Below are 25,806 nucleotides of genomic sequence, written 5' to 3' on the forward strand. Positions count from 1 at the left end.
TCTGCCCATAACTAAACTAGAACAGGTAAATTTCTTTAAAAAAATGTGACTTACTACCACATTTTTTATAAAGGGGTTTTTGTTCTTTGTCAATCTATTCCAGTGTGTAAAGTGCAGGCATTTCATCTGGGGGCCCCGAGTTTGATTCTTGGTGAGGTTTCAATATTTTATGTGATTTTCTTGTTTCTCTTATATTACTAAATACATTGAGCATCATGGCCTATTCTATTAGATACTAGATTATCTTTCATGGAGCATTATAATCTTTGATCTGATATAAATTTACTGCCAAAGTGTTGCAAGATAAGAGTTATCACCGGTAGTGCATTATATATATTATATTCTTAGAAATGGTTTGTTTACTAGTCATATTGTCAAATAATTACTCAATTTAAACGAATTGACATAGCGTGTATGTACTTTAACCAATTAATGACATGTAACATTGCAATTTAAAATCCAATAAAACAGTATTCAAATAATTGTAAACAGTTAATTTTCTTTATGTGTATTGCATGTAGAAAAATCCATTGGGCATAGTGTGTATATTTTATGTGTGTCTATTTCCCATATAATTAATTATGAAAATTTTATTTACAATAATTTAAATCATAATAAATAATGAACGTCTTGTTAAAGTAACACTATATCAAATGTTATTATACAGTTTTATTTAATTCTAATAGTACTAGAAATCGATATGAGTAAGTTTTTACGAGAGTTATTTCAAATTTATAAATAGTGATAACTTTTGCTGAGTGAATTAATACAACGAAAAAATATATTTTTCAAATATAATTGATATTAAATTAGAAAGATCCAGAGAATTTAAAATACCACTGATATTGTGCTTCATTGATTGTAGTAAAAGTACGGTTACCAGATAGACAATAAAACTAGTGGACAATTATGTCTTAGAGTGGAGGACATTATATTATATTTAAAATTAAAAACAATAATTAATGTAATCAATCCTATTATAATATCGGATTTTTAACATACATACGAGAGGGTATTTATAATAATAAAAAAAAATGGTTCATAATTTTCAGAATTAGTTATTTTATAAAGTAATTAATCATTTTTCAATAGAACTATGAGTAAAAACTCACGGCATGATAATAATATGTTCAAAGTTATATTATCTCAAACTTATTCCTTTCACTGATTTCACCAACAATCTGTTTCTTTTGGCGGTAGATTGACTTTGTAAAAGTGAAAAAATTCTTTCAACATTGGTATTGTGGCGAGATATGCCTCGAAATCGGTGGCTGGTGACAAATTTTGAAATGGATAATAAATTAAGATCGTTTATAAAATAGGATGAAAGTTGAAAAAGAAGTCATCGTCGGCTTAACTAGAAAACTGCTTATCTACAGTTTAGCAAAATGTTCAGGAGAGCATAAAAACTGAATAAAATCAGTTGTAACCAATATCATGTTGTGAATTTTACATATGTTACGTAAATAATAATTTTTGTTGATTTGGCATTCAAATATTAAGAAAAATTTTAACCTGTCTCCCAAAAAACACAAAAAATGCAGATACGTATTATTCTCTTTTCCTTACCAACATAAAATTTGGAGATACGCAGTTTGCGTAACTTATTTTAAGTATGCAAATTTAGTGTGAGGATACTAATATTACCCAATTATCAACACACAATGAATGTAACAGCATGATATAACAAGCTGAAAGAAGTACCTACATAGCAAGCTTTTCTCCTACCAAGTATAATCATAGGAAAATAAGTTTGAACTATTAACTTATGGAAGAATAATATTTTATTAAAATGTTAACATATAAAATTTTTACAAAAATAGTTTCTTGCACACTCTGACATATCTATTTCTGCATTTTAAGGATAGCACAGTGGAAGTTGATCTTCTTGATGCTTTTTTCGTACTGGTTTTTCTATTTGTTGCATTAACTGTTACAAGCGTATTAACCAACACTTTCTTTTCTGCCCAAGATAACTTCCAAAAAATCATTAAACATAACTCTCCTCTCTTCTGATATCGACTGATATTTTATAACAGAGCGATCTTTCTTTGAGGAACTGCAATTAAACCTTTCTTTCAGTGTTCTTTTCTCTTTGCCGATGCCATACTTCCATTTTCCATTTATTTTCTTTTTTCCTTTGTAAGATTCACCCTTTTCTCTCTTTTTTGCGATTGCCCATTGGTTTTTATCCATCTGACCCGTTTGAGATCTTCGTTTATCAACTGTGTTATCTTCAGTTGACAGACTAGCATTAATCTGTACCTCCTTTTTTGTATGTATTCCTTCCACCTGCTCTGCAAAGACTAACACATCGTCTAGCGAATTGTTATTCGAATCCATTTGGATGTAGTTTTGAGTCTCCACTTGCTCAATCAAACAATGAGTTGTCTCTAAAATGTTATTTGACTCCATTTGGATATAGTTTTGAGTATCCGCTTGCGCAAACAATGAGTTGTCTTTTCTTCATAACCATTTTCCACCTGTGCTACCGAAATGCAAATTTCACCTAATTCAAGATTGTTTGAATCAATAATTGTATTTACAGTCCTTGTCTCCACTGGCTCAATTTTCTTTGTGAGACTACCATCATCATTGACGACGTAATTTTTAAGGGCATTCATAATTTTATGGGCTCTTAACGACGACATGGTTGATTTCTGTAACATAAAAATTCAATGTGTCACTAACCCCTTCCGTGAATTTTAATAAAACAAGTAAATAACCATAATAATATTTATTATCAAACTGTAAATTATTTTCTATACTTTTGTAGTGTCAGTAATTAAGTTTTAGTACAAGAAATGGGATCAACAAAAATAATAATATCATATTAATCGTATTACAAACGCCCGCAAACTGCGTATCTACTGACACACTCTTATGAGAAAAGTAGGTATCTACCACAGTGAATTTAAAGTTCATTTTAAACATGTAAACAGCACTTTTTCATATAAACTTAATATTTAATGATATTATAATGACATAACATACCTCGAATAATGTGAAGATTCGTTTAAAAACACCAAATTTGAGCAATTGAACTAGTCTGAACAGGAACGTTGCTCGCTGCTCGCCAAACTTAGAGCGAATGAAAGCAGATACGCACTTTTCTTGTCACTAATATGATGTTAGAAGTTACGCATTTTTCTAAAGCGAAGATTGTGCAAATGCCATATTTTTTTTAATTATACGTAGTTTGCAGTTCGATGACGTATAAAATTCTCTACAAAATGGCGTTCTCAACTTTTTTTCGACCAAATACGTAGATAAGCAGTTTTCTAGTTAAGCCGACGTCATGTACGTCATGTGGATACCATCTGGCAACCCTAAGTAAAAAGATTTTGAATTTATGCTATGGCAAAAGATGTGGAAGGTAATTATAAAGATGGAAGTTCTCACACACTTTGTATATCTGATGTGTTAATAAAGATGAATGAGTTCCAATCCACAAATTTCAAGAACAAAAGAGAATTTGCCAGAAATGTATCGTCTCTCTAGGTAAATTCAATTTATATAGTCTCTTCGGCTTGCCTTCGCCGACTTTTAATATTTTTTCATAGAGCTTGCAAAACTCGTTGTATTTGGGTGGAGAGAATAAGACAAGTTCATTCTAGATGGATGGAGTAAATCAAGTACCTATGCCACTATGCACGGATGGAGCTAAGTTACGAATAAAGCTATCAGATGGCAAACATATCCCGATAATGATATTCAGTAATGGGGTCTCGACGAAGAAGAAGTGTGTATTATATGATATAAGACGAAGAAAAGGAATCTGATCTATTTTCTATAAATTGATGAAATCAAGAAAATAAATAGCCGAGCTATATAGGTAGGTAATAAAATACAATGCTGAGACTAGTATTTTCAATCTCATACTATTATGTCTTGAATATTTAAAAAAAAGGTAATACTAAAAAGTATGTTTTTACTTAGAACGCGATGCAGAACTATACTTAGGGGCGTAAGTTCTTAAGATACGCGCATATATTTAGGATATATATATATGGATATAGGTATACGCATATATATCAGGAACTTAGATTGCGTCGCCTACAGTGTTAAAACATAATAATATGTCACAATATGCTATAATATATAATAGAAGATAGCAGTGCGAATTCATTTAAAAAGAGTCGAACTAAATTACGAGTAGTAACTCTGGATGGTGTTTATTGCTAAGTTAATCCGGATGGTTCTGTATTACGCTCCTAGACTTTAAGTAGATACCTACATAGCACGATAATATATACTAATGCCATAACATTCCAACTATACCCTAAATGTAGCCTATATAATAATACATACATAATATACACATTTACACAATCTTCCTATTCTGGTTATTTAATTGTTATCTTTATAGCATAATATAAAAATAAACCCAAAATAACTTAAAATTGGATTACATTTTCTATCACTTTTTTAATATCAATGAATGTAAAATAAACTATTCCGAAGTTACATCGTATTTTAGAAGTGGGAGTAAAACAAAACGCTTCGCTGATTTCAAAGCTCGGTTAAGCAGACTGACCGTAATATTTAAAATAAACGATTGTGGGAAGAAAATGGCTGAGCGATTCCCGAAGGAACTATTTTCCTGATTGAGATTTTCGCGCTTTTCACGAAAAACGGATGTTAAAAAGATCAATTCAGGTCACGGTCGCTTAGTTTTTTTTTCCGATGAGCACGTACGTTACCGATCCGTTTGCGAAAAATACGAGTGTACCCTACGTGATTTAATTAATTCTCGTTAATACAATTGGTACAGCAATATATCGAATGTTATAATATTATTGTTACTATCAAGCGAAATTTTCGCAAACTCATACGTTTTTTTTTACGACCAATTGACATTGAACAGAAAAACGAAAAAGTAGTTTTAAAGTAATCAATTTTCATCGAATTGTCGTGATTTAAAAAAAAGGTAAGATAGAGTAAGTTAGACATGTCATTGTCATGTCCTTGCAAACGATAATGTTTTGAATTTTTTTTCTTCAACTGCTACAACTCAAGTCAAGGTTTGGCTCTCTCTACCGCTTTTCTCAAACTTTATACGTGGTATTGAAGTGACAGGCACAGCCTCAAGGGTTCCGTCGCCGTGGCCGGTCCTCCCTCACCCTGCAGTGGTGCTATAAGAGTGACCTACGTGCTGCAGGTCTGACATGGCGGGAGGCGCAAGAGTTGACGATAGACCGAAGGAAGTGACGCCAACTTGTGCTTGCCCTATGCTCCAATGTTGGGACGTGACAGGGTGGAAGAAGAAGAAGAAGAAGATTGAAGTGATTTTAATCTTTCTATTACATTTTTTTTGTTTATTTTTGTTAATTAATTATTAAGAGTTAATACCATGTGATATATATATATGATAAACATGTATAAGAATAGATTATTGCGTTGTAATTTTATTATTAAGTTACTGTTCTCTGATGGATAATTCTTTTTGAACTACATGCATTTTTACTATCGCCATATGATTATATAATATCGTCGGTATTTTGTATAAAGGGCGAATCAACAAAAATGCTACTTTACAGGAGGAGGATTTTTAACTTTTGACGTTTATTTGTTTTTTACCTGTAGATAATTATAAATATCTAACAAGTTTATAATAAAGCTTAGAAAGAATACTGTCATTATAATAGGTATTATAATATTTTAAAATGCCTAATATGTCACATTTGCTTTTTATCTCGTAATTTTAATTAATTTAATTTTAGTCGATTATCTTTTTAAGTACTTTCCTATAGAGATAAAAATTCCTTGTTTTTACACAACAAAGCTAGTGGGGTACATATTGTATTTTCATTAAAATCTCGATTTCGCCAAAATGGTTGATTCGCCCTTTTTACAAAACACCGACGATATATTGGCGTTGTAGGAGACATGTATGAATGTACCTACTAGACGTAATAATATTAATAGCGTACACTAGTTTTAAAATGGTTAGGAAAATGTAAAAATAGTAATGTTTTTTTTATTAAAAAAACTATTTTCTTTTGCTAAGACTTTTCAAAATATTACTCTCCTTTTGTTCGTTGTCTAAATTTACACTAAAATTCAATTGGTTTTAAAGTCTTTATTTATCAATCATAAAAATGGTTTTTTTATTGCTTACATAATATATTATTTTGTTGAAACCATCAAAATTCCTAAAATTACCCCAATTTTAAAACATTTTTGGCATGAGAGCATTTTTAGCTGAATTCAAAAGTAACTGTGATCGTGTTTTGGAAAAATGACATTAGTTATGAATATCAAATAGTAAAGATAACTAAAAAATATTACCATTTATAAGAATTTTGAAAGGTTATTATGTATTGGTAGATTACATTTAATCATTCTTAGAATATACATGCGTAGCTCAAGACAGCCATCAAAACAAGAAAATCGCGTAAGGTAAATACATAGTAAATTGAAATGTTATAAAAAATTAGGTATTCCCTTATCACAAAAAGGACGTGCCTCACTTCAGTTTCTGTTTCCAAGTATAAAATAAAAGGAATAAGAAAAACTTGTTAAAACTGCAGTAAATCACAAGTTTCAAGCCAAATTCTAACAAAGTTTCAGAGGGCAATGCGGTCATGTGGATTTCAAACCAAACAAAAAATTTCTCACCAAAAAGGGAAATGTTTTTACCGACTATTTTATTACCATAAAAATACATGTTTACATATATTAATGGCTAAGTAAAAGTTTTTTAGTGTCTGAATTTCTAAACTGAGTATAAAATATCTGAGCGGTAAACGCGCACAAATTTTTCAATATTTTTTTTTTTTGATAAAAAGTAAGCCGAACAATATAATATTTGTATTCTTCCTCTTGTGTCAGCTAACAATAGGGCAATTTTTAATCTATCATCGGTAACTTGAAGTAGTTTAGTGGAGTTACACTTGTTGTAACTACAGAAGTGCCTAAGTCACAAAATGCGATGTCTTTCTCTGCTATGTTTACCATTGATCTTTCCTTGGATATAATGAGCCTGGGAAATTATCTACCTTCGTCATCTTATAATGTAACTATATCAAAGTAGTTTTACTTTTCTATGCTATGGTTCTTTTTCATTTGTTGAGGATTTCGACAATATTCACACTGTCAATGCAAAAAAAATTGAGAGTAAAATAAATGTATGCAGTTATATTTCGAACTCCTCATATTTTATTAGAAACCATGTAACAACTGATCATTAAGGTAAGATTTTTTAATTCACATGACGTATGAGTGGCCAGTTTTATTCCTTTTTTTGGTGTTGACTGTAAATTGTTGGTGGAAATACATTATATTTAGTACTTTCCACTTAGTTAGATAATAAACAGAACCGGATGCATCCGCTTCAAGGCGGCATTGTCCACCAGTTAACAATGTCCTTTAAAAGCGGACGAAACCGGTATAGATTATCGTTAACGTAATGGAATTAGTACTACATAATATTATGTTTCATTTTAATTTCAGACTTGAAGTATTTCCAGTGGTTAATCGATTTAATATATTGTTGTCGGTACTTATGAGGAATAGTTAGATACACTTCGTCTGGAAATAATTCATTTACTTAATCTGTCAAATTAATAAAATATTACCAATAACTATGTAGGTAGTTTTATAAATTAATAATAGGTATATAATATTATAAAAACGTTGATAAAAGAATATTTATCAATCACTCATGTATTGAACGCCGACGATGGCCGACCGGCTAATGCGTCGGCTTATAATGTCGTGGGTGTCAAGTTTTAATACTGGGTCTGGAAAATACACATACTGTTTTTCAATGTGTGTTTAGAAGTATGGATCTAATAAGTTAAGCAGGTGGCTAACATCCATTTCTCGTAAAAATAAAAAACTGTTAATCCAAACCTTCACTCTGTAGAATATGATATTTTTAGGATCGGACATGGTATGGTAAAAAAATGTATCGTAAAAAAAGAAATATTTGTCTAAGAGCAATATCTAAAAATTTCATTAAAATTAATCATATTATGATAAATTACTATTTTTTAGTGTAGACAAGACATAATTTATTTAATATAATATATCACCAGAATGTTGGAGGTATTATCAAAATATACATTAATGATCACTTGCTATCCATTCGCTCACCCCTATTTTGGGGTGAAAATACGTAGTAGTAAATTGATAATATTTTAAACACCGATGCCCTGACCTCGATATTATATATTATTATACTATTCAAAAAACAACTAGACATTCTCATCTAGCCAGTGGGATCTAAATTACGTCCCCGCATCATTAGCGTGTTGCGATTTATCTGCACTAGCTTATATAATACATTGTAGGTTATATTTAGTTTACGCCTTATGTATTAAGGATTTTTTTAAGAACATGGTAAATTCAGAGACATCCTTTTTCGTATTCTGCCTCTTATACATAGTGATCAATCAATCACGATTGTCTCATTCTTGTTACAGGATACAATGACGAGATTTTCAAGCCTTCAGGGAATTAATTTTTTCAGCAATACGATAGTTATATGATACTCAAACTAACGTAGACATATAAACATAAAATACCTACCTAAAAATATATACTACATAATTAGTGAAATTATATTTATGCAAGACTAAATAGATTTAAATAATTACAAGATAAAAAGAACTTTTCATATACCACGTTTTTAAATTTTCTGTTGAATCATATAAACTTGATAGTTCTATGTATTAATAAATACTTTTTTTGTACTTGATAGAAATACTGAATAAATATAGAATACTGAAATATCATTTTGACATTTCATATTGATTTCCATAGTAATGCACGTATATATTAATAATTTCTTTGCTAAGACCCCCTTAGCAACCAATTATAGTGTTTTACTTTTTACGAATTTTTTCCGAAATAACTTTCCATACAAAACAGAATTAACTGAAAATGAATTCAATTCTGCTTAAAGATGGCTAAAAGTATTAAAAGAATGGATTGTAATCGTGTTCTGATATATTCTAAAAGTTTCAAATGTCTAGCTAGTCGGGAAGTTAATGAAATAAAAATTTCTACATGGATTGAGTATGTAGCTTAAATGGTAAAGCATTCGAGTAGACAGCAATGGAAATAAATTCAAATACCATGTGGTCATGGATTATTATGAATTTTTCCGAGAGATAATTTTGAAGCACTTACACATTATGTACATATCGAAATACGAGTAGCTAAGCCAAAAGGGCATTCACAACAATATATGAAACTTTACATACAGATTATTAAAATAATATGAACTTTTAAATCACTTAAGATGACATTTTAAACAATGTTACCTTACAAATTACTATTTTTCGGAATTTTTAATGTACGGTTTGACACCGTTTTAAAATTATTTATAATCTAGGTAGGTATACAATATGAAAAATTATATATTATATCCATGAAAACAGTAATATCGTATAAAAGAATGAAATAATAAAATAAAGAGAAAAAAATCATTCTAATGTATGTAAGAAGGAAAGGGTTAAGCACTTTGGCAGAACAGCATGTGGCTTCCTTTCTCCCCGAGCGCGCGCAACTTCCGGTCCGTTTCTATAGCGACTGACGCAGAGCTTTTACTTACTACACATAGAAGAAAATAGCTTCAGTGACGCAAGCTTTACTATCATGCCCATTTACATACGACAGTTTCACTGGCCCCAGTTTTGTTGAAATACGCCGCCTATTAGATTGTTACGGACATCACGGTTCCGAGAAAAATGGTTGTCATTTTCTTTTTTGAACACAATTGTAAATAAAAAACAACATAAATAATATTCGTTATATGTTCGCGGCATCTATTATAAAGATTCAAGTACATTTTGATAAACCCGAATTATTTATTGATGAAAACAACCACACATTTAAAATATTTAACAGTCCCGAAACAAAGTAGCGCCTTTTTTTACTATTAATAATGTGAAAAGTGCATTATCAAACTAACCAAGAACTCTGTAAATAGATTTTTGTTTGCTTCAATATAATATCTGGCGCAGAAATCATTTGAAAGTGGAAACATGGCGAACTTATTTTTTTGTAATTTTGATTTCCAATGCTCCAATTTTTTATAAATGCCTTCACTTTGTCTTTTTAAATCAGTCAATGCATTAATGGTCCTTGCATTGATTTATTCACTAATTTTTTTAAATTTCAACCAAATAGACAAGTTTAACAACAAAATTATCGTTCCTAAGCAAATTTCCCTCAAATTTCAACATTATTTCATTTTTTATTTTTATTTTTATTTCATTTTTTCACGAGATAGCCAGCGCGCTTATAAGTGAGGTATTATAAAATTAATCTCCATATTTTCAGACAGGTTTTCAAACAACCTTTTATATGACTGTATTTTTATGAAGTTTAAACTAGCTGCCGTTTTATAAAATATGCATTTGCAAACTGCAAACTGTTTTCGCGCCTCCCTTTGCAACACTCCGCGCCTCCCAGTTTGGAAATCGCTGCCCTATAGGATCTTCTTAGAATTGAACATGGTCAAAATAAAATAAAAATAATATTATGCACACAATTTAGCATTTTTAATAAGGCCACGCTTTTGTGAACATTTAAAATTCAGCGAAACACTCTGGACGCATATTTTTATAAAGCACGTGTTTACTGAATATATATTTTTTTAATATGAAATCATTTTTTTCAGTAACTTTTATTATTTAAAAAAATTTCAATAGGCTTTTAAGCGAAATAATAATAAAATTATCTTTAGATCTCTTAGATATAAATCACTGGTGTCTGTATGTCTACGACATTTTCATATAAGTTGAAATATCTACATCTATTTTAATTTCATTTGAATGAAAATCATCTCATTGAAATATTATTATTAATATGAACCGACGCAATATTCCATGTAGTTAAGCAATCTTTGAATCTGATAATTAATCAACAGACCCCCCAGATCTATTTTATCTCCTACTACGATGCCAAATATATTATGATGTATTCGTACATAGATTATAATTACTGATAGCAAAAACTTCAGCTAATTGATTAAAATATAACAGTACATAGGTATTGCAGAGAAACCAATTTTGTTGATAGATAACAATTAAAAAACCTTGAGACTCCAGTATGACAAACATAAATAGGGTAAAAAAATAGTTTTTACGAAAAAATATTTATTGTATTATGTATGAAAATGTTGTTCTCTTTTATGTGATAGTTAAGAAAAGTATTGCGCAAAAAATAAGAAGTGTGGCGTCGGGCCAAGTCGTTTCACTTAAATGCTATTGTCATCAGACGAATTCAATATAAAAGTTTTCATAAATTGGTTACAGGTTATGGTTAACTAGTCTTTTGTATAACATATTACAAAATAAACGTTTAGAGTTCACTGAAGGTATTCTAAGTATTCCGCAATATTTGAAGAAGGCGCGACCAGATGGCGTTGGTAAAACTTTTCCAAAAAGATTCCAAATTTAAATAAACTTTCAAGTCAAACTTGGTTACCTGCTGTCTTATTTAAATTTAAATTTGTATTTTAATAAATTCGGTTTTCATCAAATAATATAACATAGTTTAATCTAAGTGTTGAGTTACAACGGTTATATTCCTTCTGTGTTCGAGAAGTTGACTGTTGTTATTGAAAATGAGTTTGTAAATCTTTTTTGTAACACTTTTCATTCTATATTTTGAACAAATGAACATAGCTACGTAATTTATTACTAAAATTTTAAACTGTTAAAAATTTATAAAGAAAATGCTGCATATTTTAATTAATTTATCATGGTTTATGGATGTATTTAATTTGCTTGTATTTATATTCAATTTCATCGAACAGGAACATTAAATATTTAAGAGTTGCTTATTTTTTAAAAAGAGTTTTCTGGTTTGGTTATAACTTTATCTTACATAGTTTTTCCCGAATAACACAGGGTATTTAAATATATATATATATATTCATATGGCGGCAGTTTGTCAACAAAACAAGAAACAGAAATACTATGCCACTCACAGTCACATTAACCAAGCCTGGTGTGACAATATCGTATTATCAGTTTGTTAATTAACTTAAAATATTTTTTTTGTTACTATTTTCACTGTTTAACTCAGGAGATATTAATAACCTTCAGTCCCATTTTAGCGGTATTTACCAATTTGGTTGCCGCTATTGAATCCAAGAAGTATGCGCTCTACTTAGAATAGTACATATTCTAAAAATAACATTTCGGATAATGATAAGCATTGGCTTCAGCAATCATTTATGACGATATTTATTATGTATATTTTAACTCTCATTAATGAGATTGATGAGATCCATTTTCGTATAAATAGTATTTTTAATAAATTATTATTTATTTTTGGGTGAAATTGCGTAAATAATATTATTATTTTATCCCTCCCTAGGAATCAGCGAACATGCATCGGTAATCCCTTGAGTATTCATAAGAGATAGAGACGTGACCTCCCTTCAGCTATAATTAATGGATAACGAATAAACTGATCTAACAGCATAATGTAAAATCTAAATCACGAAATAAATAAATTATACATTTATAATTAATTGATCAGCCATAAATAAAATAAAAACTATTTTAAATTCCTTTTGTGATAATATATATGTACTTACTTACTGGATGGAAAACCTGTCCAAGGATATGCGAAAACAATCTCTATCAATAATAAAATTGTCTGTTTGTACAGTGTTATAACTAAAAACTCATAACTAGAAACTCGCACTCACATTATGGTAATAATTTAGTCGACTTTCAGTAGACTTATCGACTGAAACCTCCCGAAAATAACGCATTTGCAACAATACGTGGTAGGGTGTGCGTATTTATTTATTTATTTATTCCGTATTTCACACAGATGACGTCGTGGACCTTTATAAACTAACTACTCCAGTAAATTATTAAATATTGATTGTTCTGATTGGTTCATTCAGAAATATTAGAGTAGGTAATTGGCCGACATCTTGGCATTTAATGAGGATCGAATTGCAAAATATATAGTTTAACTACGGATTAATATTATACTCATAAATATAAAATACGTGTCTAAGTTAAAAATCGGACGAAAGTTATAAAAATAAAAAAATGACCCTTTCCCATATGAGAATTTTATGGGTTTCCAATTGCAAAATATCAATTCTAACTTCGAATTATTATTTAGTAACATAAAATACATGATTCAACTAAAATAAATTAAATCTGGTTATGATTTTTTTTTTATATTTTGGGCTCCATCTTGTTTTATAAGTCATGGAATTTTAATTTTAATTGAACCTGCGCAAAAAAAAAACTTGCGCACATTTCTGCTTCAATTTTTAAATAGTCTAAAATTACATATCTACCTAGAATATTTATTTAAAAAAATAATGTATACATAACAAATTATTGATTCAAGGCGTTCACTAGATGACACTTTCATAAAACTTATATAATATAATAAAATATAAAGCACTGAATAATCAAAGTAAACTATGAAATATAATTTTAAAAAGAAAATACACAACGCACATCTAATATCTATACGTCTCAAGGGAGCGCAAGCTTTGCTATTGGTGCCTGAAAAGCCGAACACGAGGACACGATTCTGATCAAGAAAATGTCATGCATGATCACGCAAGCTATTAATGCATACAACTAAAAAATATAGAATTACAGGATCGCAAAAAGCAAAAGTGACATACGAGTTTCAAGGGAGTAAAAAGCAAGCACGACTTGAAGTAAGTTAGTCGGAAAATACTCGTTTGAGGAATTATAGAAAGAAAAATAATCACATATTCAAATTCACATTTGCTGGATCCGCTCTAAAGAAAGCTTCTTTTATAAGGACTCTAGCTAATGGACTCGTATTCAATAATACTACAAACGATCGAAACATACAGTGTATGATCATGGTGAAGCTTACTTGCACGTGGATGTTATGTTTGAGATGTTTTGTTTTGAGAAATAATAAAAAATAATGTTGAATCAACCAATATGACCAGATCTTTCACTTCGGATTGATGCTTTAACGAATTATTTGACATGCTATATTTATATTAATGGCACTCATTTTTTTCTTCCACACAGATACAATAAATATAATATAATTGAATACAGTAATAAAAATAACTTTCGTAATGGAAAGAAAATAGGCGAAAGAATTAACGGCGAGGTTACTACAGTCAGTGAAGACGTGCCTTTACTATTTGGTGCTTATATACCCAAGTAAAATAAAATTATAAGATCATACCAGCTAATATTTAAGTTAATTTGGAAACGTTGTTCTTATAAGAAAAGTTAGCAAGTCATTATAAACTTCAAAGATATCATAGGGTAGAGGCGTCTCGAAATCTTAATTACAAAGTAGAAGTATTCCTTACCACTGTCAACATTTTAAATTAAACTGTCATAGTTTTAGTTGTCTCTTTGTACCTACCACCGCAACATGAACTGTCTAGAGTGCTTTTTATCGACTTTGTCTTTAGACAGTGCTGTAATTAATGAGGAATTGTGCAAACATTTTCTTTGAAGTTTGATACAAGGGAGAGCAGCACGATTACATTTAATTGTTCTCTGAAATTCAATGAAAGTGATGCAGTATTTCAACCTTAATAAAATTGCTGTAATATAGATAATGTTGGAAAGTAAATGAAACGCGAGTAATAGTATTAATTAATTGTATTATGATAAATATAAAAATGGCTCAAGTCAAGTTTTCCTTCTTATTATCGGCCGATGAAAAAAAAATTAAGATTTAAATAGTTTTAGCAGAAAACACTGTGATAGTATAATATGAAGCATTTAAAAGAAAACAATGATTCACCTTTCTCTAAACTTTTGTGCTATTACTTAAATTATTTATTCGTCTCCCAGTTTAGCAAATAAATATAAATTAATTAAAGATATAAAAAAACATTAAATTTAAAATATACCATAATGGAAGATCTAATTTGTATTTTTATGGTTGTGTAATTTGAAATATTAAATTCGTACAATATGTAGAAATCATCTTAATTAATTTATTATATTATTCATTAAAATACAATTCAATTAATACAGGCATGCCCAACTTCACGAGGGCTTATATTAAAACTGACAGTTATCTACTACACTCTCTTATTGTAATTCTTCATCTTAAACATACGTATTATATTTGGCTGAGGACAATAAATTGAACAATACTTTGTAACAAATCTTTCACATTCACAAGAAAATACTCAATTTATCATTTACTGCGCAAATGATTATCTTTAGTTTTCTTTTGGAATTCATTGTCTAACTATTCACCTACTGTGCAAAGAGCCTACTACGCGACGGTAAGAGGAAACTTCACCTCGATTTAAAGCGCGGGATTCACACTTTCTCTAACTCCTGCGGTAAGCCTTCAGTAATACAATACGAATTACGTGATACGACGATGTCATTCGGGTTTTCTCACGATTAAATTTAAAACGACTTTCACGTAAGCTGGTTAAGGAAGTAAAAATAGGGTGGTAAAAATGGTTAAGTCATTGGACTCTAAAGACGCACCTAACGCGTAACTACCAGGTGGCCATTCAATATAATTAGCATGCTATTTAAATGTGATAATTAAAAAATAATTATCTATTCAGCAGTCAATGTGTTTATCTCCCTTTCAAAATTTTTATGAAATCATATTATATTAGAACTGAACGTACATGCTGTTTCTACGTGTTGGACATGCGTGCATAGTATTTTAAATACATAGGTTAATAACTACTTAGTACAATATTTTTTCATATATTTACTAACTTACTTACTAATTTCATATAATATATATAAACCTTTCTTACATTTTGTAATAAATTTATACGTATTACAAAAGCTATCGACAAGTCAATGTTACCTATAGAAAATTTTTGCCTCAGGATCATGAGAGACTATTGTAGTACTCGTATTTACACACGTGCCAGCACTTTTTGCGAATTTCCGTAAGATTAAAATTTATCATCAACATATTTTATATTTTTCTTTCAATCAGCATCTTTTAATAAAGTTTTAATATACTACGAGTAGGTACCTAACCTAGTTTCAATGCTTAATAAGAATGGGGTCTGAATTAATGTTTTTTTTTATCAAGATTCATAGAGAATAATAAAAAAAAAATTAAAAATCTCATCTTGTTATGGAACGGCAGGATCATTTTCATATAAATACCTTTTATATTTAAACTGATTTTATTTGAAGTTGATTCATGTAATATATAAAGCAAATTACATTTTAGACAACTTGTTACAGTATAGTTTGATACCAATGACATTATTAATTTGATACAGTGAATGCAGTCGATGCGGCTTTCCCTAAGGTTGAATTTAAATTGAATAAAGAATTGTAAAGCCATTTTGATTAAGTATATTATAAAACAAACATTGACATTCTCAGACAAAATATCCGTTGGAAGGAAGTTTGAAACAATAAGAGATAAATCAATACATTATCAAACGCATTGCGAGACATTTATTATAATGCTTATTAACATTTGATAAGAATAAAGCCCGTTTCAGACGGGATACTGGTGTCGCGCATGAGTCAACGCATAATTTCGCGTTCTAAATTAGAACATAAAACTTGCTGCGGTAATAAAAACAAGTGTATCGGCGGCTTGAGAATGTACCGGACGATGGAAAAGTGTACCGGACATGCGTTGACTCATTAACTCTGGGGCGTTTACAAAAATAATTCAAAGGCCCCTTTATTCAAATACAAAGGCCTCGTATATTATATCGAGTGCGACACCGGTATCCCGTCTGAAACGGGCCCTATTATAAAGATAAGCTCAGATTGCGGGGCTATAACAATCTGTCGGATTATTCCACCATAAAAAATAGCTTTATCATAATCATAATAATGCATTAACGATTGAATTGAATTACGCATACATTTATTTATACCTTATTTCAATTTTTAATGAATGCTTTTTTTCGAGAAAATAACACAGAAAAATCTCGATTATTTAGGTTAGTAAACATTTCAGGTATGCGCATATAATCTAAACAGTGCAAATTGTATTATTTAATCTGAGCGATTAGATTTTTATATGATTATAAGATGTAATAATTTTACTTTATGGGGGCGATCGCAGTTCAAATATACGAAAGTATAGAGGGTAAAAGAGAGCCTGGACGACCGAGAATGATGATAACTTTTGTTATTTACCACAAATTTTAATTTTGCTTATATGTGGTCTTCTCTTCCATAGACACTCTTTATTTGAAGTAATGTAAATTCACGAACTTAGTCTTGGGTATCTGATCTTAAGAAATTGCGAGTAATAAAAATACTGATGCTTAACATCCAAACGTGTGCTCTCGTGATCGAGTATACTGCGTGGCGGATGTAGTTTGGTCCATTAACTTCAATGTAATAATTATAATATTTAAAACTTTTTTAGATTTTTTTCTTGTGAAAGGATATAAAAAATAAAATTAATGAAGTCACTATTTTAATAAACGGAGAAAACCCACCGGGAAAAAATATTCGAAAACCCTTGAGCATTGGTGCACAATTAATTTGAGTTTATACGAGCAATCAAGAGCACGTGCAATTTCAGGGGTTCGAAGGAAGGTTATGAGAAAAGAGAAGTGTAAGTAACTAATTTTAGTACCAGATGGAAAGGAAGGGCGAACGAGTCAATTACACACAGCCGTGAAAATATACTTAAAGGCATTTTTACTTTTTATACCGCATTACTGGCCAAAATTGATGTGAAATTTTTCCATTCAGAAATTTATAAAATATTATGAAAGTTGTTAAATCGTATTCGTAAATACATACTTAAAAGCACCTCAGACAAACATAAAGTATATCCCGAGGTATTTTCAAAGTATGTATATTAAATAAACAATGTTACAATCTCAAATCTTGTGAATTATTCTTTGAAATACTTATAAAAAAAATATTAACAAGTGCAAATACATTATAACTGAAATTTGGAGAGATCCTGACACCGTTTGGTAATTAAGGTAATTGATAATTTGATTTAAAATAGAAAAGCATTATGTCAAAAATAACGCAGTTTGGAAAGCGCTTAAAAATGTAAAAACTACTAGTTACTTTCGTCACAATTAGATGCACGTAGATTAGTTGGTGGTGCACATTGGCGCGAATTCAGTGAACGCGGGTTTGAGTCTTGATGGGCGTCTTATTTTAGTAATTTTCTTTTCTAGTAGTTAGGTATATATCTGAGGTGTATTCTCAAATTTTGTGACTTAATAGAATACAAAGAAATAGTTTATCGTATTCGTAAAAACTAAACGTAGGTATGTTACTTTTGAGAAACATAATTCTATTATTGAATATATAAATATAGTTTATAATAATTAATATTATGCATTACAAATAATCTAGTTAATAACAATTTTTAATACTTAATACTTATACAATGTTGATAATATAATGTTTATTTATATCTATCTATAAAAAGGTCAATAATTCTATAATCTACATTTTTTATGGATAATATTGTTTTATTCGCGCCGTACAAACAGCCTTGCTTGTATAAATTACAATATGTTCATATAAATACAAATTTTATTCAAATGTCCACTTTTTACTTACAGAAAATTACTGCTTCTGTAGCACAATACAAATAATATTGATAACGTAATAATCTACTGAAAGTAATACGATTGTATAATAAATAGACAATAAGAGAATAGACTCACCGGGGTTGGTACACGTGGATGAAATACGATTCCTGGAAAACTTCTGAATGAAACGTAGTGTAGAAATCACTCGCAGAAACTTACGACAATATTGACATGTTTATTATTCAAAATAGGCGTCGTAATTTCACAAAAATGTATTCAAAATATCTTTAAGTATGTTCTATGGCGAGTTTTAATTGTTTTGTTCTCTCATTCATTCATAATTTAAACGGAATCGGCATTTAAAGTGGTGTTGAATCGCGAACTGGTGTCCGCCACGTTGGTTTGGTTTGACGTCTCGCAAATTTTGACGTCTGCTCTAGATTCCCGTTTCAGCGGGTGGCGGTAGTAGTGCGTCGGATTTGAGGCTCTTCTGCGCATGACCGCCAAAGACGTAAACACCGACAGCGTCTGTCTTCGGCGTCCGTATTTTTGCGGGGATTTCAGGATTATTTTGAAATGACATTTTTTGATCCGGATACAAGAACACCAAAATATTTTATGTTATTTTAGACACAATTCTACGAAAATAATCATAATTAATATAAATAACATAATAACAATAACAAATTCGAGATAATTTCCATATTATTTTCTTTGAGCTTTTGTTTCAATTAAATTTTAATATTGTTTACTTTCTTCATTCATTGTTGAAAAAAGATTATAATGACTAATTTTAATAAAAAAAAACAAAAATTAATGTAGGATAAGTACCTACGTGGATTGTGTTTAATTTATTTTATTTGATAAATTTAGTTTTTCATTGTAAGTTATTTCTGTATTGAAAAAAAATAACTAGTATGAGAAAGCCGTGAAGTAAATAACGGTAGAATAAAAAAGACATTTAGTTTATGTTGGTTGTAGGTTGTAGTATTGTTTCCAAAGTTTATATAATTTAAAAAAATATTATATAAATGATAAAATTTTCACCTAATTTCTCGTTTATATTAAAGATAAATCCGTGTATGTTTCTATCAATCATGGATTAATAAATTTTTGAGACGACTTAATTTATTGGTAAGGAGGGACATGCTCGTCGAAGGTCAAAATTGAGTTTATATTGTATTTTAAAACCATGATCCTGGACACTCCTTAAACGTTGTAGATAATCTATTTAAATAATTGTGAAGCCTTATTATCCTTTATAGTTATTTTAAACATTTGATGACTGCATAAAGTATTTTTGTTACATAAAATAGTATTCTTTTAAACTTCTCGCTCTAATGTTTTGGAATATAGTCATATTTCGGTACATAACTGTGCAGTGGTGTTAAGATTTTTTACATTTATTAATTTTTAAACGCATTTATAAAACCATTAGTATAATTTATTACGAGATAATTTTTGTAAAATATTCACGATAAAAAATTATATTGATAATCTCTGTGATCCCAAATTTGACAAGAATTAAGCATTTTATTATTCAAAAAATCGGCAAGATTTACACATTCGAAGATGATTCTAAAGATACTTATTATAAGCTATGTCTTTGACCATTCAAGTGTGATACACATCTTATGAATAATGATTGCTTTATAATAATTATTGACCTAAGAATAAGGTAGTGTTTTTTTGAAATACGCCATTTTTTTTGGCATTCCCCAGTGGTTAAGCTACAACATACGGCCGTAGCCATAAATTGACAAACTATAATTAAAGTAGGGAGTAAAATTATGTTAATGCGCGTGTTTGAACAAGTACCTAACCGATTTTTTTTTTTATTTTTTTTTTAAACGGTACATGTTCAAACACGCGCGTCAATATCATTTTACTTCCTACTTTAATTATAGTTTGTCAATTTATGGCTACGGCCGTATGTTGTAGCTTAACCACTGGGGAATGACAAAAGAAATGGCGTATTTCAAAAAAACACTACCTTATTCTTAGGTCAATAATTATTATAAAGCAATCGTTATTCATAAGATCTTTATCACACTTGAATGGTCAAAGACATAGCTTATAATAAGTATCTTTAGAATCATCTTTAAATGTGTTAATCTTGCCGATTTTTTGAATAATAAAATGCCTAATTCTTGTCAAATTTGGGATCACAGAGATTATCAATATAATTTTTTATCGTGAATATTTTACAAAAATTATCTCGTAATAAATTATACTAATGGTTTTATAAATGCGTTTAAAAATTAATAAATGTAAAAAATCTTAACACCACTGAACAGTTATGTACCGAAATATTACTATATTCTAAAACATTAGAGCGAGAGGTTTAAAAGAATACTATTTTATGTAACAAAAATACTTTATGCAGTCATCAAATGTTTAAAATAACTATAAAAGATAATAAGGCTTCAAAATTATATAAATAGATTATCTACAACGTTTAAGGAGTGTTTAGGATCATGGTTTGAAAATACAATAAAAACTCAATTTTGACCTACGACGAGCACGTGGGCCGTTAATTATATTTACATCCATTTACATGTAGACTGAAACCAGACCATCAGATTAAGATCAGGATTAAGATGGCATGATGGAAAAAGAATCTTCTACAAACGAGACTTTGCTGTGGCCATTCGATGGAGAGTGATCAGGTGCTACATCATTCCGTCCTGATTTATGGAGTCGAAGCCTGGATGTTAAAGGAACGAACAATATGAAGACTAAAATCTTGTGAAGAGATATGGCTATATCGGTTTACCCTGAAGATATCCTGAGCCATTACCAACGAGGAGGTTTTGAGATAAGCCAATAAGAAAATATAACTAATGCGTAGCTAATATTAACCTCAGAAAACCTGCATATGTCGGCCACATTTTCCGAGATGAAAAGTGAGATTTACTCCAACTTACATATAATTCAGAGGCACGTAGAGGACAATAGAAGCTGGCTAGGGAATCTCTGTAAGTGGGTTAACATCTGATGCGTTGGGGATCTTGCACTGATAGCGAGGTGTATTGAAAGTTGGTTGCAAACCTTCGATAATAGACGGCACCAAAGGAAGAATAATAATAATTTATAATTACAGAAATTTTTGTCGAATCCATTTTAATTTATAGTTGCAGAACATAATTACTTTCATACTTAATAAAACGTCAACTATTAACATTATTTGTTACTGTTCTTCTCGTTTTAAGGATAATATTTGTGTTCAAAAGATCCTCTTGTTATATTTTCTCAGTTTATTGTTCGCAAGGATGATGGTATCAAGAGCCAGGACCCTTTGCGTACGTCGCATATTTGGATCATTAAGTATAATATATATAACGCCCGAAGAGTCGACCTTCAATGTTTCCTCTGATCATGAGTCTCTATAAAAATGGTCGTTATCCCTTAAAATAGTGTTTATTTTCTTTAACACAGATGACGCAATCGATTCGTCAGAAGATTTAAAAGGGTTCATTTATATTATTGGGTATCATCACGGTCATTTCACATAATAATTATTGATTTTAGTTACAAGATGTGATTCTAGGAAAGAGACAGATTGATATGCAGGTATACTAGGTACGCTAATAGCTGGAATGATTTTTATTTTATTTTTTATTGTGGGAGCACCAAATTTAGAATAAATATTATTTTAAATCAAATCAAATTTATTTATTTTACATATAAGCCAGTTATATACGTATTCAAAGACAATCGTTGTTTTTTTCTTTAAATACAAAATTCTCAACATTTGCTTCCAGCATCAGATTTCAAAGGCATTAATCATACGTCTTTATTTTTACTTTATTTAATTAATTATCTACAGTATACCATCTGGGAGTATAAAAGATGTATAGGGGGAAAGAAAAATATAATGTGACAGAAAATATCATTCAAAGGAAGTCTACCGAGCTGATTCAGGAGTCACTTTCTTAAAAAGTCATAAAACAATGTCCGCCTATTATCTATCACTCTCAGTCGCGCTGAATATATTCGACATTTGAAATGATATCATTAAAAAGAAAAATATCTTTCTCAATCTGGATACAGTATCAACACATTTTACAGTATTGCAATGTGTCTTCTAGGTTTTTTTAAATAGTATTTTCTCCATTTATTATAAAATATTATAAAGGAATCGTGATAGTATTCTAAACTTAATATTATTTAGTTAAGAGTCATATTAAATGTTAACATACTCGAGAAAGTTATTTACTGTTGGTATCTAAGTATTACCAAAGATTATCAATATTGATTAAAGATATTCTTCATAGTAATTTCGGGGAAAATTCTATTCTATTTATCAAATGGTGCGGTACAAACTTTAATTAATATAAACCTTGCAGTTATGTGTGTTAATATCTGAAAGCTTTTAACAGTGAAAACAATTTTATCGGATTAGGTCTTATTATCCTGATGATGAGTCTGTAGCATGTAGCTTGAAATAGGTGTGTTTTTTGAATATGTTTAGTTAATGACTGTTTTTCGTCATTATTAGTTATTTATGTTTACCCTTCACAGCATGTATTGCTTTAAAAGTCACCATGCGCCAATACAGATTTTCTTATATTGATAAGGCATAGTTCTAAAAAATCTCAGAAACATACCCATTAGAAAACATCCTAGAAAAAAAGTTGAAACTAGTGGGATTCAAATTCTTATCATTCATCGTCTTCTTCTTCTTCTTCTTCCACCCTGTCACGTCCCAACATTGGGGCATAGGGCAAGCATAAGTTCGCGCCACTTCCCTCGGTCCATCGCCAACTCTTGCGCCTCCCGCCATGTCAGACCTGCAGCACGTAGGTCGCTTCTGTAGCACCGCTGCAGGGTAAAGGAGGGCTGGCCACGGCGACGGAGCCCTTGAGGTTGTGCCACAAGGGTACGAAGTGTCGCACTCTTTGACAGCATCTGGAATTAATACGTGTCGCAGCCACGTATTTGTCATTGTTTAGGTGAGTGTTATTATCCATTAAGCTATCGACCCGTATGCGAATTATTTCTAATAACTACGCAATCTGAGGGCTTAATTTCTTATTACATGTTTTAAATATGATTTTGTTTTTGAAAAAAATAAATTGGTTAAATAAAATATAAATTTCATCTAATCAGCATAAATTAATGCTTTCTATATGTTTGATTATTTAAACACAAGAAACAATTCTATTAAATTTGTGGAATGTTTTACAATATAATTGTATTATATATTATTTGGGTCAAGGTTGTGGTGTAAAAACTTTTAGCATTATTTAAAAATACGTTTATATAAAAAAAATGGACTTGTTCTCCAATTGCAATTATTCGCAGTCGGCAAATAATTCATCGCAGAGAGGTAGGTCACAGCAGAAGGGTGAGTGGACAATGGACGGTAAAGCTGTCAGATTCACTCTGTACTCTTTTGATGTGAATATTTATAAGCCTTTATACTTTTATCTTCTTTTATTTAGCCCTCTCATAAACAAACTATATCACACGATGAAAAGATTTTTTTTTATTGAGCAACGTATTCAACAGCCACAGAGATTTCAGATGACCTTTGCTTAGTGTGTAAAGGTTAAAGAGTATGTACAAGATCAGCATGAAGGTATTTTTGTTAGTGCAGACACCAAGCTGTAGTTTTTTGTAATTAGAATGAATTTTACTAAAATGATACCTAGTTAGTTATGGGTGTAATTGCTAGTAAAATTAATTGACCATCATTGGCACTACGTTCTGTTAGTCTTATGGTGCGCACATGAGACAATCAATATGTAATTGTAAATTATTGGTAAAATAGGTCATAGCCTAAGATTTAGTTGCAGGAGAGCCCACGACTTGACCTATTCACAATGCACAATATTCCCTTTCGGAGTAATTAATACTTGTGTGAGATCCCCGCATTTCTGCTTATCAACTAATAGCACATTGCGAGACTTAATTGGATTTCATATGCGCGTGTCTTAGCCACCTCCAAGAAATTTCTTCAATCTTCTTGGTCTTCTGGCGCTTCTTTCTACCAAATAATCACGTATTACTCGTATATATCTCATAACTAAAAGCTTTAAATCCGATTTTTCCAAAAACGAGTAAGTGCAGATGTTGTACCAAAATTATCACATCTGTCTGACCCAATTAACACTTTGAGGTAATTCACTATATTATATTTTTCACGTTTTTCACTTTATTGTGTCATTCTCATACACCTACAGCAGTAAAGTCAATTTATTTTTTGCTTTTATAATAACTGACACTGAATCCAGAGTGCTCATAGTTATGATGTCATAAGTCTTAATGCCCCTATACTACACCTTTTGAACTTTTTTTTTAAATATGCGAAAATCATAAATATATAGGTATATCCACCGAGTATTACGCTTTATAACTTTGATTTTTTTTCGCACTTTACTGATACGCCTCTTTGCCTAATTTCCTCGTATAGAAATTATATAAGATGATATTCGTATTAATATAATATTATGTAGTAATACATAAATAAATAGATAATAAAATATGTAACAAAAATATCTTTTTCATCCTAGATCCGGAGTGCGATGTTATGAAGTGGCAACTCGTATTGTGACATTACCGAGAATCGAGCCAGTGTTTTCGATTAGGTACATAATGAACTTATATGAATAAATTGTACGTATGCAGATTGCCATATCACAGTTCACCGCGACTTGTTGTCCCTGAAACTGGTGGCCGTATAATACTAGAAATCGCAGCTGTTATTTTATACCAACAAATGTACAGATTAATACTTGTCAGTTAATACCATTAAAATGTACCACAATTTACTTATAAAAATCAGCAATTGGGTACTTATACAACATATTTAGTTTAGGGTTTTGTAACAAGCAAACAACTTACTTCATAGTGAAATGCTCCCCGAACAACGTAATCTCAATGCTATACGGCCATTAGTTTCCGGTACAACAGCTCACGATGAACTGTAATTTATGGTAAACTGCATACCTACAATTTTCCGGATACGAGTGTACTGCGCATTGAAGCACTAGAGCCGCCAATAGTAATTAAGTAAGTATTGACATAAAAAAGAATCAATTTTATGTTATAGCAGTGAAAAGAAAATCATCAGCGCCGCTGAAAAAAGTCGAAACTGTTTTTCGATTAGTGTTTTTTCATAAATCGTATTGCACTGCAAACACTATAATATAATATATATGATAATTTGCTAATATAACAATTTATGATATAATATGTCATTGAACTTGAAAACAAATAATATAGTATTGCTTGTGGAAGAGTGTGACAAGTTACATCCACAAAACTACTAGCAAAATTATTAGGTACAAAGAAACATTGTACCGTTGTCAATCTGTGACAGGATT

At 30.3% G+C, this 25,806-nt stretch overlaps 1 protein-coding gene across 1 annotated transcript in view; it reads right to left on the reverse strand.

Annotated features, from left to right (window-relative positions):
- The window catches only part of HisT (Histamine transporter), a 154,671-nt gene extending 135,767 nt beyond the window's left edge, over positions 1 to 18,904 (reverse strand). The window contains exon 1 of the mRNA XM_085946346.1: positions 18,611 to 18,904. The gene's annotated coding sequence lies outside the window, so the exon portion shown is untranslated. The remainder of the gene's footprint in view (positions 1 to 18,610) is intronic.
- Positions 18,905 to 25,806: the final 6,902 nt, after the last annotated feature.

This window comes from Rhyacophila brunnea, unplaced genomic scaffold (assembly GCF_057557595.1).
Source record: "Rhyacophila brunnea isolate RB1 unplaced genomic scaffold, BYU_Rbru_1.0 scaffold_2, whole genome shotgun sequence".
NCBI lineage: Eukaryota > Metazoa > Arthropoda > Insecta > Trichoptera > Rhyacophilidae > Rhyacophila > Rhyacophila brunnea.